The 15724-nt window shown below is 37.4% G+C and overlaps 1 long non-coding RNA gene across 1 annotated transcript in view; it reads right to left on the bottom strand.

The window, feature by feature from the left end:
- Positions 1-4106: 4106 nt before the first annotated feature.
- The window catches only part of LOC138155331 (uncharacterized), an 84496-nt gene continuing 72878 nt past the window's right edge, over positions 4107-15724 (bottom strand). Inside the window, exons 2-3 of the long non-coding RNA XR_011166802.1 lie at positions 8197-8408; positions 4107-4384 (exon numbers count right to left, since the gene is read on the bottom strand). This is a non-coding gene — a long non-coding RNA (uncharacterized lncRNA). The remainder of the gene's footprint in view (positions 4385-8196; positions 8409-15724) is intronic.

The raw sequence follows: 15724 nt of genomic DNA, 5'->3' as shown, positions 1-15724 counted from the left end.
TCTTGGCAAAGATACTGGAGTGGTTTGCCCTTCCCTTCTCCAGTGGATCACCTTTTGTCAGGATTCTCCACTATGACCTGTCCATCTTGGGTTACCCTGTACAGAATAGCTCATAGTTTATTGAGCTACACAAGCCTCACTCTACAACAAAGGAGTGATCCAGGAAGGGGCTGTATAAAATGCTTTACTTTTCTCATAGGAATAATAAAAGCAACAAAACAATGGGTTTTAAAATGTCTAGTGCATAGTTTCATTCCCAATGTCTATTTTGGTTCCAGGCAGTGCAAACAGTACTCTGAACTCAGGAGTTCTAGGAAAGACATAGTTTGTTGTACTTAATCTCCTCCCCTCCCCACTTAGGATCCTTCCATAAGCAGGCAAAAGAAGGAAGATAATATAATACAGTTCCTATGTGTTTCATTCATACCTCCCTTGATACAGTCTCTAGATAAAAATTTAGGAACTCAGAACCAAGGAATCAAATTTTCTTCACAATATGGGACCTGAACTCCAGATCCAGCAAACCAAATCTCTTGACAGGTAGTGCTTTACCATTTGATGTCCTGTTGCTGGCAGGTTCTGCCTACAGCTTTTACTGTTGCTCTGGCATTGTTTATAGAACTTGGGTGCAATCAAGGGCAAGTCAAGAATAGAGAAAAACTTGCTGATCTGCTCATCATTACACCTAGATTTCTCCCCAAACCACCACTCCTACCCTATGTCTCTGATTATAAATCCTTTGGTTCAGGTTACCACTATCTGAGAAACACACACACACACACACACACACACACACACACACACACACACACACACACACCTCTCCATTCACACAACTACCACCTTAGTTCAATCCCTCATTACCTCTCACCTAGACTATTTCTTTTTTTATATATTTAATTTCCTTCCCCCCCCATTACATATAAAGACAATATTTAGAATGCATTTTTTTAATTATTGAATTCCAAATTTTCTCTCTCCTTCCCTTATCTCCTCCCTCTCTGAGACAGTAAGCAATTTGATATATCACTTAGACTATTTCAATAGCCTTTCAGATGGTCTCTCTACCTCAAATCTTTCATCTTCCATTCATTTGCCAAGGTGGTTTTCCTGTCTGACCATGTTAGTTCCCTATTTAATCAACTCCACTCACTCCCTATTACCTCCAATATCAAATGAAAACTCCTCTGTTTTCCATTTAAATCTCTTGATAACTTGAACCCTTTCTATCTTTCCAGTCATCGTGTGTGTGTGTGTGTGTGTGTGTGTGTGTATAAAACTCTTCTCCACATATTCTATAATTCACCTACAATGGTACACTTGCTGTTTTTCACACATAACACTCCTCCCATCTCTGAGGCTTTGTACTGGTTGTACCCCATGCCTATTAATGTTCTCCCACCTTACCCTAAACCTCTATCTTCCCTAGCTTGTTTCAAGGTTTATCTCAAATACTACCATCTACAGGAGACCTTTCTCAGAGCACCCCCTCTTGACAACCCTCTCTCCCTCACCACCCTCTTCTTCCCCTAGTACTTTCCCTCTCAGATTTCCTTACATTTACAACTAAACTACATATGTGTCTATCTATGTATCCATGTATATGCACAGATACATAAAAAACACACAAATATATAGGGATAGATATGTTATATACATTGCTATTTGTATATTAACTTCCCTATTAAAATGTGGACTTTTTGAGGGCAGGGACTATATTAGGATTTTTTTTTTTTTTGTATCTCCAACATTTAGCACAGTACCTGATAAGCAGCACTTTTAAATGCTTGTTGACTGACTCACTTTCCTATTTCTATAAATGACACCACCATCTTCAGAGTCATCAAAATTCAAAACTCAGCATCATCTTTGGCTACTCCTCCCTTGTTGCCAGAACTGATCAGGTACCAAGTCTTGTCGATTTCAGTCAATAAGTTTTATTAAGTGTTTATTGCATATCAAACCCTGTAATAAGCATTACAAAAAGAAAGGCAAAAACAAAGTTCATGCCTGCAAAAAAAAAACTCACATTCTAATTGGAGAGGGAGCATGCAAAAACCTATGGGTGTGTGTGTGTGTCTGTGTGTGTGTGTGTGTGTGTATATATAATATATATATATATATATAAAACACATCTTCCCTGCCCATTAATAGGCCTCACATGGAGCCCATTGGGGGAGGGACTTACCTAAGGAAGAGCTTGCTTAGGGCAAAGTGTGCTTGTAGGAAGGCTTCCACACCTTTTGGTACTAAGTTAATTAGCCATTGAGTCACAAGGGTTGTGATACCTTCTGGTTCTGAGAAGTATATATATATTCTGAGTTGGTATTTTGCTTTGGGGGGTTGCCTATAAAAAGCACTTTGTGATTTCCTGGTTGAGACTCTGACTAGTCCTATGTTCAGAGCCCCCTGACTGCTCAAATGTAAAAGTTCTCTCAATCCAGTGGTGTTTGTAAAGTGTATAGCAATATTGCTTTGGTTCAGGCAGTCGGAGCCCTAATGTACCTACAATGTACATTCCTGTCTTTTGGTCTTTATGCTAATTTCTCTGCTTGTATTTTCTCTGATATTCAGAGAAAAGTGTTGACCTTTCCCCTGAACTAGTGAATGTAACTAAAAGTAGGATTGTTAAGCCCTTTTTGAACAATCTTTCCTAGAAAAGTAGACCAAAGAACATGTGCTAGCAGACCATCCTGGGTATGCTAGGGTGCTTGCTGTTACAATATACAAGATAACTATAGTTCAAACAGAAGGTAATCTTACAGGGTAGCAGGGGAAAAGGGGAAGGAGAAGAGAAGTGAGAAACAGCCTGATATACAAGGTAGGGATTTCTTAAAGGTGAGGAAAGAAAGTGTTCTAGGTTTGGGGGACAGTCAATGCAAATGAACAAAGTCAGGGAATGGAGTGTTGTGTATGAGGAAGAGCAGAAGGCAATGTAGCTATATCATAAAGCATGTGGAGGGGATCACAGTGTAAGAAAACTGGAAAGGTCAGGTTGTGAAGGCTTTTAAATGCTATTTAGAGCATTGATCCTAGAAGTAATAGGAAGCCAGTGGAACTTATTTACATGCTCAGACCTGTATGGCAGGAAAATCATTTTGGCAGGTGAAGAAAGATGGACTGGAGAGGCAGACAGATCAACTAGAAGGTTATTGCAATGATACAGATAAGAGGTGATAAGGAGTTTTTCTACAATGGTATCTGTATGTGAGTGAAGGAAATACAGTCAATCCTCAGCTTTCATGGGGGCAAATTTCCTAGAAAATGGTGTGAAAGTCAAAAATGCTAATGTTGATACACTGAACCTATAGGAAATAAGGTATTAGTTTCCCACAACTACCAAAAACTTTAATCTCTTACTAGAGATTACTAAAAATATTTTTCTGCATATAAACATTATTTTATTAATTATATTAATTATTATTTTAATGACTATTTTAAAATAAATATATTATTTTTAATATTTAATTTTTATTAATTATTATTTTATTAAATAAATAATATTTAGAAATTATATATTAAAACAAAAAATAAAAATTGTTATTTTATATATAAAACATAATTATTCATATAAAACATTAATTCTGATGATATGTGTAGGGAGCCAGTTATGGGGAGCCCTGCTGTCCTGCAACAGGACTGAGAAAGTGTGTGAGCTCTGTGGTACCCAAGTAGGATTGAGAAAGAATCACTGACCCAGAGGGTGGTGGTGGGTGCATAAAAGAGAGGGGACTCCCTGAATGGTGAAAGTAGAGAGCCAATGTTTATTCTTCCAGGCACCAGCTTTATAGAGCCATAATCCTCCTCCTTAATAGTTTTCCCCTGAGGACATTATGCACTTCTTTGTTCCCAGGTCGTGGGCGTGGGCTTAAATGCCACACTTATCTTGAGGACCTAATCCTCACACCTGTGTATTTGAGCTCTTTCCTGGGGGATGGGGAACTGATCCAGGCCCATCAGCAGGCCAGACCCCTGAGAGTCTGTTCAGCCATCAGGGTCAGAGTCCCACTGGCCTGTGGTCCTCTACAATATGTACTTTTCCTAACACAGTAACCATGAAATAACCCCTAAAATGCAGGACACAATACAAAATTGGTAACATGAGAATCTTTATTTTGTCTCTGAATAATCAGTTATCTTTGATCAGGAAAAAACAACCATGAAAGGCAAAAGAGATAGGGGTCACCTTGTGGTCCTACACTCTCTGGCAGTCAGTTGAGGAATTTAGGCAATTGTGTCCACTGCATCTCCCTGCCATCTGGAGGCTCACAGTTCTTCTTCTTCCCTCAAAAGCTTCAAGATGAAAAGAACAGATCATCCACTGTATGTTTGGTCAGTTCTGACTTATCAGTCCATTAGGAGATTTCTTCACCAAAAAGAATGCCTAAAAGAAAGAGTCAGAGTATATTAAACCTTTGAAGTAAGACAATGGGCCCTCCAGTGTGCATGCCCGGAAGCAAGCTCACCAATGTTCTACAAGTTGGATTGGCAGCAGCAAAAGAATATTGTGCACTACCACTTTTAACTCTTCCTTGGACTATCGCAATAACTTCATAATTGCTTTCTTATCTTTTAGTTCCTTCTCTATTCTAATCCACCAAATATGCAACAAAAATACACCAAAATCAGATTAATCTTATAAAAAGCACAAGTTTAACCGTGTCACTCCCCTGCTCAGAAACCTTTACTGGCCCTCAAGAGTATACCAAATAAGGCCCCAAATCCTGACTTAGCTTGATATTGAAGGCCCTCCACAACGAGGCCACTATATGCCTTTCTGGTGTTATCTACCACTTTTCCTCTTCACATAATCTATTCTGTAGACATACTGAACTATTTGCTATTCCTCAAACATGTTCTGTACTCTCTTGCTTCGTGCTATTGCTCATACTATTTACTACAGCTGGAATATCTTCCACACCATATCCATTTTCTGAGATCTTGCTCATCCTTGCAGAATAATATCAAATGGCACCTATTCTATGAAATCTTCCCTGACACCTCATCTGGAAAGTCTCTTCCTATTCTAATCTCCCATTGCAATTTATGACTCTCCCAAGAGCTATATCATACTTATCATTTACATATATACAAGTATGGTCCTTTCAGACTTTGGCAAGTTTATAGGTTGTAAGGGGCAAAGACCAATACAATGTGAAGCTTGGAGTAACTGATATTCAAAGATAGACATCACTAAAGATAATAGACTTGTCCTCCAGAACAGACACTGCTTCAGCAGCTTCTTTTCCAGCCGGCAATTTGCATAAGGACCAAGAGGTAAAACTCAAGACTTACCAGAGCATAAAGAAGCAAAACAAAAAGGAAAAAAAATGAAAAAGAGAAAGAGTGAAAGAAAGAAGGGGAAGGAGGGAGAGAGGAAGGAAGGAGAGAAGTGAAGAAGGGAGACAGGGAGGAAGGAGAGGAGGGAGGAGGGAAACCCTGAATCCTGAAGTTGTTTATTAATTTTATAAACTATTGGTCAAATGATCGTAGCCTTCAGAGATGAAAATTTTGGAAATGTACTAGATGGCCACACTAATTTAAAATTTGATCTTTCATGGAGGGGACACAGTCCTGAAAAAATAGGGGAGGGCTGTCAGAGATGCTAAACCTTTCTGCATTTCAATTTGATGTCAGAACCTAAACTTTGAAGCAGAACTGGTACCGTTTCTGACAATTCTACTCCAAAGGCTTTTGCCCTTTCTGAAAGAACAAAACATTACCCAAGCTGAGGGCTTCCAGCGGATCTTGAAGTAGAGTGGTAGAGACTATTGTCACCACTGAGTAGCCATCCTAGCAGCCAAACAGCCTAGCTGAGGGAGTATGGCAGACTGACCAATCCAGATTTGATACCATGTTCTGTGAGCTGCTAGCCCAACCCAGATACAGACACCATGCCCAGAGTGAACTTTTAAAGGACTATTTGAAGAGAAAAAAAGACACTGAAGTCCTACAATTCTGGAGAGATGAGTCTTGTAGTTCGTGAGTTGCCATGCAAGGTCATATGTGTTCTTTATCATTGTGCTTTAAGTTAGTGTTCTAACTAAATACTGCGTATATGTGGAAGACCATTCCCCAGATTAATGGGCAGGATGTTTTTGTAGCTATTATTCTTACTATGCCATTTTTGTTAAAAGTTAATTGAAGAAAAATATATTTTTTTAAATTAAAGAATTAATTGAATCTACTGGTTGGATATTAATGGAAATATAATAGTGGGGGCTCAGGAGCTGCAATGCTAGGAATGTAGCCATCAATAAGAATTACCCTCTAGCACCTAAGGTAGCACCTGCCCCTCTGAGAGACTAATCTTTGAACCTTTGATTCAGTTGGGGCTGGGGTGGGGAGTGGGGAAGTAAGATTAAGCCCAAAAGAAGACTATATGTGCATGCCCACATTGTATATGATTATAAACTCCTTGAGGGTAAGTATTATATATCTTATTCAAGCACATAGCACAAAAATAGGCATTTAATAAATAACCACTAAAATATGAATTAATCAATTAATTAAAATGACACCAAAAGAGAGAAGAGGTGGGCAGAATATGATAAGATAGGTAGGAACAAATCAGAGTAGAAGATGAAGAAATCCATGACAGTAGTGCTGCAAGGGTGAAGAAGTTCAAAAAGGATAGAGAAATATGGGTATGGAATGAATCAATGAAGAGAGAAAGGAAAGAGAAGAAAACTGAGAGGGAGAAGTTAATTAGTTGTATAGTAGTCTCATAATCAGTTCCCTAGTTTTACGTACAAACACCTTGTTGGAATTGTATTAAAACAAATCTTAAAATAATATCTACCTAATGTATTGGGTACATAATTAACTTTTTTTTTAAGTTAATTTCTAAATAAGAAATAGAATTGTGCTATATGTATCCTATCTATAGTCTGTCTATACATAATTGTTTTCATGAGGTCTCCCCCATTAAACTGTGACCTCCTTGAAGGCAGGAACGCATCTTTTGCCTTTCTTTGTTTCCCCAGTGCTTAGCATAGTGTCTGACACACATAGTAGGTGTTTAACAAATGTTTACTAACTGTCTATATCAGAGTACTTCTACAGTTGTATTCTTAAATAATATTTTGGAAGAAATTAAACAACTCATTATATTGACTACCTATTATTTTCATTGTTATGGCCACAGATCAAATGGTAATAACTAGTAAACTGTATTTTTTAAAATACATGATAATTATGAGACCTTCCCTAAAGAAAACACTGGTGGTAGCTCAGGTTCCCTCAAGAGCTCTAAAATATTACATACAGATTCTTCCCAATTGGTGCTTCCCCCCCCCCAACATTTTTTTTAATGTCAATTGTAGCATATTTAATGACAGATCATATACTGGGAATACATTCATTTAAAATTTTGACAATTCAGAACAAATCTGACAGACTAAGCTGACCATGTCATCAAAAGTGACTGAATGACTCAAGTGTAATGATTTCATTGGTTTCATCCTATCATTATTCCTCCATGGTAAATACACCTGCCAAAATGCAAGCTGAGTCTTCATTTGCTCAGTTCATTGTCATTCAAAGTCTAGAAAGAGTATCTTTATGAATAGTGTTTGGCCCTGGTCACCAAACATGTACCTCACCTGCTAAGCCTGACTGCCAAGAGACTTTGGCTAATCCAAAAGCTGTTCAACTGGCAAGACCCATGGACACAAAAGAGGCTGAAACCAGACACTGTTGGTAAGAACGTGCTTGTTAGCCCTGATTAAGACCCTCCTTCTTACTTTCTGTATTCTGTGGTCATGTCAAGACCAAATTTAGATGTTTTAGGTGGTTTCTGAAATACAAAACAGAGATTTTCTCTGATAAAATGATTATTAAGTGCCCACAAGAAAAGTAATAGTTAAAAAAATGACTATTAGAGATGCACCATATTTTACTTCTCTTGGAGTTAAACTACACCCAATCTAATAAAAAAAATCTTTATTCTTAATGATAATAATAACAACAATAATGTACCACATTTAGAATAATTACAGCTAAATTAACAGAAGAAGACAATCCCCTACAAAGCAAAATACTTTATGAATTAACCCTGGAGAACTGTAATACTTAGAGTGCTCAATCAATACTCTCAGTCACCAGTCTTAAATTACATGAACAATCTGGAAAACCTCTATAGACATGTTGGGATGTCTCACTGCAGCAGTGAATCTGCACAAACATCCCACATACCCTCCATCCTGAAAGAAGCAGTAAAGGTTGATTCTGCTGAGGCACATGAAGGACAAACTGTAAAGGCCAAAAACATGGGTTGCCTTTTGATTACTTGGTCCTGGGGTAGGGACCCCCATGGCTGCAGTATCTCTTCCACAACACTGTTGTTCTTCCTCTGTCCCACAATAAAAAACAGGCACCATTTCTGTCCAACCATGTAAAGAGTAGACCTATGGGAGGAATCAGACAGAAATGTAATTGTGGGCAGCTGTATCATGCCTGAAGGGAAAAGGGCTGAAATCCAGGTGGGGCCATTCCTGTCCCTCCAGATGTTACCCAGGACAAAGAACCAAGACAGTAAACCAAATATCCCCAGTGTGATGAAGTTAAGGCAGACTCCTAGCTGTCTTCAGCATCTGCTTACCAGAAAAAAAGGAAGAGGTTAGAAAACTTGTTCCAGGAGAATTTTTTTTGAAAGGGCTGAAATAGTAGTTAGGTGGCAGAGTAAATAAAGAGCTTGGCCTGAAGTTGGAAAGACCTGAGTTCAGACACTTACTAGTTGTATAACCTTGGACAAATCACTTAACCAGTTCTAGCCCAGTTTCCTCATCTATAAAATGGGAATAATAATAGCACCGACCTACCAGGGTTATTGTGAGAATAAAAAGAGATAGCATATGCAAAGTGCTTTTCAAACCTTAAAGCTATTATTGCTATCATCATCACCACAATTATCATTATATATAAAATAAAGTGAACTAATTGGGCTTTATGAAATAGAATCCTGAGAACTATCAAGAAGAAACTCCAGAATTGTTCAAAAGTGAAATGAAATCCATAAAAGAAAAAAAAATAGAAATATAGTTCAAAAAGAGCACTTGAAGAAAAAAGTTTAAAAACAGGTTAAAAACTGAATCAATGATAATTTCCCTAAATGAATGAGAAATTAACAAATTTGGAACATAAAAAAGGAGTTGTGGAAAATTTGGCAAAAGAAGCAAAAGGAAACAAAATTTTAAAATACACACACACACACAAATTCTATAGAAACCAAAGTGAGGGACTATAAAGTTAGTGATGCACAAAGATAATTTGAGGATCATAGGTCTACCTGAATAACATGACAAATTTTTTTTAAAACACCTGAATGCCATATTGCAAGAAATGATACAAGGTAACCATCAAGAACTTGAGAATACAGAAAACAAACCATTAGTTGAGAGAATTTATTCATCTCCATCAGGAAAAAAATAAAGAAACCCACATTTCAAATTACAACACAAGTGGTACTTCCATTCAACCAGTTCAAAGATAAATGCCACATTTGCAAGTATCCAAAGAGGGGAAACTTCATATATGAAGGAAAGGAAATTCAAGTTTTAAAATATTAATTTGCAGTCACAAGAAATTATGAAAGGGATAAGAACAGTATAATCTGAAAAGAAAAAAAATTCAAGCTGTAATTCAAACTGGCATATCCTGCAAATGTAAACAAATCATCAATTTTTAAAAGGTGGGTATTCAACAAAAGAAAGGAATTCCAGGCATTCTCTTTGGGGGGAGGAGGTGGTGGTGGAGGGTAGAACATCTATGAACAGAATATTCAACATGCAAATACTGCAAACAAAAGAAAAGTAAAGGTAAATAAAATTATCAAGGAATAGATAAATAATGAAATCAACTATCTCATGTTTGGAAGTTATTATTTTAAGAAACTACATTTGGGGCAGCCAGGTGGTGTAGTGAATAGAGCACTGGCCCTGGAGTCAGGAGTACCTGAGTTCAAATCCCACCTAAGACACTTAACACTTAATAGCTGTGTGACCTTGGGCAAGTCACTTAACCCCAATTGCCCTGCCTTCACCCCTCCAAAAAGCAAAACAAACAAGCACACACACACACAAAAAAGAAACTCATTGTACAAATATATGAGTGAAAAATAGCTAGACTATACTTGCTGTAAAAAAATTCTGGGAATTTTTTTCTCTAATGAATGGAGTTCTAAATCAGGAAAAAATGGTGCATGACAGCCAAAAAAGCTAACATAATTTTAGTCTGCATTAAGAGAAGTATGGTCTATACAGTCATCCCAGTCATTTATAAAAGTGTTAAACAGCTCAGGGCCAAGAAAAAAAAAATCCCTGGGATGATCCAATAGACACTTCTCTCCAAACTGACATCAAGCTATTAATAACTACTTTTGAGGTCCCTTTATTAAACCACTATCCACTTAATTGTTCTACCATCAAACCTGGTTCTCTGAATCTCATTTATAAGGACAAAATGGTTTACTAAAACCTATGTAAATTATATTTATAGCACTCCATAATCTATCCATTTTTGTGACCTTGTCAAATAAGGAAATAAGATTAGTCTGGTATGACTGGTTCTTCATGAAGCCAAATTTAGCTTTATAAGATTACAACTTTCATTTCTTGATGCTCACAAACCATTCTTTTAATAATATATAGTGCCCTGTATTTACTTCCAGGCTCTTCAAAAGCTTCTTGGGTTTACCACCTCTTCCAATTACCACTCTTAGCCCCCTCCCCTTTTTTTCCCTTGTTCTCTTCACAATAACCAGTCAACATTTATTACATGATATACAGAGTAGTGGCTAAAAACAATTTAATTAAAATTGAAATTCAAGGTAAATTACACACACACACACACAAACATACTACATTAAACAACAACCATTCTCAATGCAGTTAGCCCAAATTGCTATCTCTCAATGTTTCTGGGAAAGGATATTTGAAAGTCTATCCCAGTCCCCAAGCCCTGCCTATTGGTATCACTCTAGTAGTACCTTTGATGTAGGAAATTAGGAAACAGTGAGTTAACATCTGCCCATGAAAGGTGCTCCATTTCATGGGATGGGTCGTGACTGTCATTCCCCATTGGACCAATGAGTGCTCCTTTCCCAGAAAGGAGGAAGGCAAAATTTTTCAGGGGCTCCCAGGGTAAGAGCACAAAGTCCAGCTTTAGCAGGAATGAGGAAACCTCAGTAGGCTGCCACAGTGCAGTCATCCTGATGCCCAGAAATCTCAAATTAAGATGAGAGGAAGAGAAGCCCTCATTGTCTGCAAAACTCAGCAGAATAGGATACAAAGAAAAAAAAATAAAGTCTGTTCTCAAATGCTTACATCCTATCCAGGGAGACAATGTTTGTGTATATACAAAAGGAACATATCCAGAACTTTTTTTTTTTTTAGGAGAAGAGGGCACAAACAATTGGGGAAATCAAGAAAGTTAGGTGTTGCCTGAGCTTTGGCTTGAAGGAAGAAAGATTAAAATTGAGAGGGAAGTGCATTCCAGGCAAGGGAGACTGCCATTGCAAAGGGCTGGAGATTAGGCGGGAGAACCATATGTGAGAAACAGAGGGAAGGTCTAGTTGGCTGGACTGTATAGAAAGTAGGATGAAAAATAATCTATGATGAAGCTGGAAAAGATAGTTTGGAGCCAATTTATGCAGGATTTTAAAAGTCTTTTCCTCAGTGCCTAGCACAAAGCTTACACATAATGATACTTAATAAATATTTATCTGACAAATTCATGCTAGGTAGACAGATATCTGCCTCAGGCTTCTTTTTTATTCCTGCTAGACCAAGCCTATTGATCCATGCTATTCCATCATGGAACTGAGTATAACCATGCTAATGATCTTTCATTATACTCATTTTGCAAATGTTCTATGCAAAATTTTATGAAATCTGCTGAAAATCCTTTTTCCCACATGGTTTACATGTTTTAGAAGGGGGGGAAAGCCCTCATTGTTGCAAGGATCATGAAATGAAGAAAAGAAAAATAACTTCACAAACCAGAAGTTACTTTTCCTACCATATTTAATGGATCTATATTTCAATTTGGCTCTATCTCCCCGAATACGTTTTTATGGTCTGTGCTGTTACGCGTGAAAGATGCTATAACTTCAGACAAGGAAATACATATCTTACTATGTTTTATTTTACATAATTGACCCAGCTACAATAGCATTGTTTCAGAAATAAAGACAAATGATTTAACTTTTTAATTAAGCTTTAAAACCCTTTAATTAAATGCCTAAATTGCAAAGAACCATTTCTGTCTAAATTGTCTTTAGATTGCTGTCTGTGTATTCTACTATTGCATGGTGACTGCCAGAGAAAGTAACAAAGAGCTATAAATCACATTCATACTTTGTAATTGGTACCATTAACACTTCTTTCATTATCAATCCAGTAAGACATGAGATGCATAGTGCTTCAGGTAAAACATAAATAGGCTTCTGCTGGCTGCTGGTACCTACCACATGGCCTGTCAATGCCATGCTGCTGCCTGTTTACATCTCTGAACCAGGAAGGAAAATTGCATTATCTTTCTTTCCCATTCGGTGAATTCCAAGAATTACAAAATCTCAGAGTTGGAGGGGTCCTCATTCCACCTAACCTAGCAATTGTCAATTTTTTGTGTCATGGACCCCTTTGTCAATTTGTTGGAGTCTATGGGATCCCTTCTCATAATAATGCTTTTATATACATAAAATTAAAGGATGACAAAGGAAACTATCATCATCAAAATATTTTAAAAACAAATTCACAGAACTTAATCAAGGAATCCTCTTGTCCAAAGAGTACAAAAAAAATATAATCAAAACAATACTATAAGGCTATCAAACTGTGATTAATGATAATGATCAATCTCATGCCAAAACACATCTCCTTTCTCTCAGTAGAGGGTGGAGTACTACAAATATGGAATAACATATATAATGTCAGGCTTAGTCACTGTGTCTGTTGATTTTGCTTAAATGTTTTTTTCTTTGCTACAAGGAGAAGCTTCAATGTGAGGGAAGCTTAAGGGGAAATCATTGTGTTATAAAAACAAAATATAGCAATAAAACTTTTTTTAAATCATCTGTATAAGACCAGATAAGGAAAACATGGCTAGACAATAATTCATATGAAAAAAGATCTGGGAGCTTTAAGGATCCTGAAGTTCAATGAGTCAACAGTGTTGAAATACTAATATTAGATTACTTTACTAAAAGCATAGTACCATTATGAGGGAGCTTAGACTCTGCTCTATTTAGCCCACATCAAGAATATTGGATTTTACATTTTATAAAAGAGTTTGATAGACTACAGCACATGCAGCAGGCATAATGAAGTGGACAGTCATGCCATATAAAAATTGGTTCACAGAACTGGGATTGTGTATAGAAGAGAAGACTGAGGGAGGGACACTTACAGTAGTTTTCAAGTATTTGTCACATAAAAGAAATGTTTAGCTTGACTCCTAAGAGCAGAAATAGGCCCACTGTCAAGACAGATTTCAGCTCAATATAAGGACTAATGTTCTAACAATGACAGCTGTCCAAAGGCACAGTGGCCTGCCTCAAGAGGCTCTCAGTCCTTGCAGGTCCTCAAGAAGAAGCTGTATAACTGCTCTTTCAGGGATGTGATAAAAGAGATTGCTATTCAGGTATCATTCGGACTTGAGGATCTCTGAGAGCCCTTCCACCCCAGATTCTATAATTTTATTAAAACAGAAAAAGTATGACTGGTATGATTTATTTCCAGAAACATAGTTTTATTACTTTTCAAGATCATGCTGTAACACAACCAAGTTTTGCCCAAGGAAGGTTCTGTCAGAACTGTCTTAATGAATAAATAACACTTTTAACTAGCACATGAATTTTTGGAGTATACATGAATGCTGCCAAGTGTTTTAAGAAAGTTCATTAGGTTAATTAAATCAAATATCCCTTGTGCTTTTATGTTTATGGAACAGTCCAAATGGTCCTTCTTCCATGGCACCTTCCCTGCCATCCAAGCCAGAACTAGTCTTGTCCTCAAAGGAATACATACCTACAATGCATCCAAACTGTAACAACAGCTTAACAGGCAGTATAGCATAGTATAAAGGGCCAACTGTGAGGAAGATGCATTTAAGTCCTCTGGTGCATACCATGGGCATGCCACTTGACCTTTTGATGTTCTTGGCAACACAAAGATAACATGTTGCAGATGAGGCATCAATCTGCATTGGTGGAAAGGTTTTCTGCACCAGGAATCCTCTACAGAGATGAAATCAGAGGTATAGGCCAAAAAAAATCCATACATTTACTTAATACTTTAAAGTTTATATAACATTTACCTCACAATAAACCTGACTTAGGCAGTACAAATGTTTCTTATCCATCTTTTAAAGAAGAAGAAACTGAGTCCCAGAGGTTATGTGACTTATCCAAGATCACCTCTCTAATAAATGTTGGAGGCAAGATATGATTAAAGGCTTCCGAGTCTCCAGTGTGGTATTTCCACTACAGCACAATAGAAAGAGCATGAGTTCTGGAGACCTAGGCATCAGTCTCCTTAACTGCAAAAGCAGATGGTTAGACTAAATGTCCTCTGAAGACTCTTCTAGCTCTGGCTCTATGATCCCACATCAAGCTGCCTTGTTTTCCTCTATTAGATTTGTATGTTCTTTTTGGATAAAAATACATGCCTCATTCTTCCTTTATCTTCCTCAGGGCCTTGAATCCTATGTTTACTAAGTAAATACTCAAATGTTGAATTGAACTGATATAATCAATTTGTTTATCCAGTCACTCATTTCTGGAAGCAAAGGGTAAATTTCAACCACTATCTAATGTCACAGATTCTGTACTAATTTGTTTTCTAAAGTCATGAGCTTTTTTCATAATAATGAGGATCATAAGTAGGGTCAATAAACTCAGTTTTAGTTTTGACTTCCTAAGACCCTCAAATCATCTGCATTTTAATCAGGACTTTTTCCTCTTCCAAATCAAATGCCAAATATGAGTATAGCAAACTGATTACATAGGAATCATGTTTACTCCTGGCTCCTTCTAAGGTCATGCCCCTCTAGTGGGACAAGATCGTTTCAAAGAAGTTCAGAAGTGACTCTCTGGTTATCAAATTATATACTAAATCAAATTTATTTCTAACATGCTTTTTCTTCTGTCTGGCATTTCTGTGTTAACATGTAGTTTGGTATAGTGAAAAGAGCCCTAGACCTGTCATCAGAGGGGCTAGTTTCTAGCCTAGGGTCTTTCCAGTCACTATGTACTGTGGGCATATTATGCAATCACTTCGAGTCTTTGTTTTCACATTTGTGTCATGAAGAAAATCAATCAAGTTTACCACGTGCCAGGCATTGTGCTAAGCACTGAGGATACAAAGAAAAATAAAAACAGTCTTTATCCTCAAAGACCTTGCATTCCATGGGGGCAGGGTAGGAAACACATATGCACAGGCATACAGGTATGTGCCCAATAGATACAAGCTAAGAGGGCAACAGGTGGAAGTGGGGAGGAATCAGGGAAGGCCACACGTAGAAGGGGGCACTTGACCACGAATCCTAAGAGGCAGAGGTGAGGAAGGAATACATTCTAGGCATGACGGACACTAGCTTGAAGTCACAAGAATGGAAAATGAGGAGCCTATTGCATTTGAGGAACATTAAAAGATGTGTTTGACAGGACCGTATGGAATGTGAAGGGGCTTAACTTACAATTAGGCTGGAAAAGTGGTTTGGGACC

Source organism: Petaurus breviceps, unplaced genomic scaffold (assembly GCF_028583685.1).
Source record: "Petaurus breviceps papuanus isolate PSGF00001 unplaced genomic scaffold, PetGlider_PUasm1.0 91133, whole genome shotgun sequence".
Classification (NCBI taxonomy): Eukaryota; Metazoa; Chordata; class Mammalia; order Diprotodontia; family Petauridae; genus Petaurus; species Petaurus breviceps.
The sequence above is the reverse complement of the archived record's forward strand: the minus strand, read 5'-3'. Positions and strand labels throughout refer to the sequence as shown.